Source organism: Schistocerca nitens, chromosome 7, assembly GCF_023898315.1.
Source record: "Schistocerca nitens isolate TAMUIC-IGC-003100 chromosome 7, iqSchNite1.1, whole genome shotgun sequence".
NCBI lineage: Eukaryota > Metazoa > Arthropoda > Insecta > Orthoptera > Acrididae > Schistocerca > Schistocerca nitens.
The window spans coordinates 538,051,543-538,054,169 of NC_064620.1; positions in this window are offsets into that span (position 1 = coordinate 538,051,543).

The following is a 2,627-nucleotide window of genomic DNA, read 5'->3' on the forward strand; positions in this document are numbered from 1 at the left end:
TACATGACATGCCACAGGACCACGCACAGTAACTAGAAAAACGGAACACATACATTCAGCCGATACCAATCTAAAGAGAAGCAACTGAACCAGTAAGTCCAATGACACAACATAATAGCAGCACATGTACTATACCGCGAACGACGAGAGTAGAAACACACGAACAACACGTTTGTTCACCAATGATACAATATGACGCGGATATAAGTCGGGAAATTGAGAATAGGCAGACAGGCAGTAGATTACCAGTGAATAAACACGATGACACAAGCAGTGGCAGATTATTTGAGTTCATGGATCAGCCACAAACGGGATTTATGAGTAGTTATGATACAGACCACTTCCTTAAAGTTACAAAATTTCAACATTTCAAGGAAGAAGGCGGTAGCTTGCAAGCAGGCACATTCATCGATCAGTTTCAAGTAGGGCTACCAAACCACTGGAGCGTAGCTCACAAACTTGACTTCATTTGTGCACACATGTCAGGGACAGTAGCAGAGGTGATGCAAAAGATGGTGGCTACCTGTACGTCTTACCTATAGTTCAGAATAGCATTTCTCGAAAGATATTGGTCTAAGGAGGCGCAAAACAAAATTAAATACGAGTTACGTCAGATGACACCATATGAAAACTCAGGAGAGAAAAGCGTGGTAAAATTCTTTGATACAATGGACAAAAAGAATCAATGCCTAGACAAACCATACAGTAACGGAGAGCTGATACGTCTATGTAGAATGGAATTACCGGTAAAGTATCAATAGGCGACAGTAGGAAAAAATTAAAATACCGAAGAATTCAAGTAGGTTTTAAGGGAACTTGAATTTATGTTTAAAGAAGACGAGGTGAAAGAAAAAAGATAGGAAAGGGAACAGCAAAAGAAGAGGACTAGGAACGAAACAGTAATAATCGTAATCCTAACACCAATAATTTCAGGCAATTTAACAGACAAGGACAGTAGCACAATGGAGACAATTGGCATAGAAACGATAACCAGAATAATTGGTACCGAAGTAGGAACGGTAATGGGCTCTCATACAGTGGCGGATATGGGTTTAGGAATCAAAATGCCAACGCTCAAGGGTACTTTGAAAGAGGTCACGATGTCAGAAACAGCAACTGGCGAGACCAAGGCGGTAATAATTACAGAGGAAATTATGGTCCACAGAGACAAGAACAACACAGCAAAGAGAAACCAGATGTAGTAGTCAGGCCCCCGAATACTGCAAAGCGTAAAGATTGAATTGAAAAATGCGGAAGAATTAACAGAACAACACATTAATTAAAAGAAAAAGAGACACAATACACACTAACAATCTACTGTAGTGTCAAGTGCACGACAACATGCACACAAACAATAAATGGTACACAACTATTAAAAGAATAAAGAAGTGGTAGGCTATAAAAATGATGGATATATGCTTTAAGTAAATTATCATATGAGAAATAAATTATAATTTTCATCATTTTATAGACATTGCATGTATAGAGTCAAAATCTCTTGTTCTTTGTATAAAACAAAACATTGCAAAAAAAATTATCTACACGAATAAAGGGACATCGCCACCAACACCAATCACCAGCTCCCTTAACACCAGACGCTTCGAGATAGCGACGGAGAGGGTACAGACATGTTGAGAAAGCAATTAGGGCAATAACACAACATGAAGACCAACGCCACACTGGAAATGCAGGTTGCAACCAGGTTGGACTTCAGGAGGACAACGCACAGCTTGACATTTCATATGTCACGACACTGCTACACAGCAGAGGAGCGTGGGGAGAATCATAACACTACGAGACGACAATGAAAGTACAAAAATTTTTTAAGATCCACAAACTCATCAAGTAACATTTGAAAAGGCAGTCGGATCCTACAAATCCTATATCACTCCTAGACTAAAATTCACATATTCCTAGCCCAAGAAGAACAGAAGAATGTAAGAAAGAAGAAAAGAACAGAAGATGCAAGATGAAGAAGGGCAGAAGATAGCAAGATAACTTTCTCTCCTGTCCTACAAAGCAAATTGTTACAAACGTTTTTCCACGAACTTTGAGGCATGGCAACTACTACAACCACCTCTCCAAAAATAAACCTTAAATCGTCAAACAAATACAAGCGAACGGCAAACGGAATATTAAGTAGTAGCAACCAACTTTATCTAGAAATATATAAAGCAAAATGAACAGTATTCTCCGTACCACATCATCAAATTGCCATACCGATCCAGGTGTGAAGTACCAAGACGCCACAGCACAATACTGGGCGACGATCGTCGGTAGTCAACTACAATCATCGAACTGCCACACCGTCCCAGGTGTGACAGCAAAGTAGTACCAAGACATCACTGTTTATGCAGTAAACCACAGTCATCATCATCAGTTAAAAGTACCACTCCGTGATGACAATGTCAACAAATAAGACACAGCATCGCATGCTAGAGTGCTTCTCTCATGATTGGTGACGCCCATACAAATTAGTCGATGCCTTCCGGTATTTCAGTGGGGATCGTCGAGCACAGAAACTGACGCAGCACAAAACGAAAAGGCTGATAAAATACAAATGTAGAGTTCAGAAAATGATATAATGTGACAGAGACCTTAAAATATTATGTAAAGGAAATTAATTA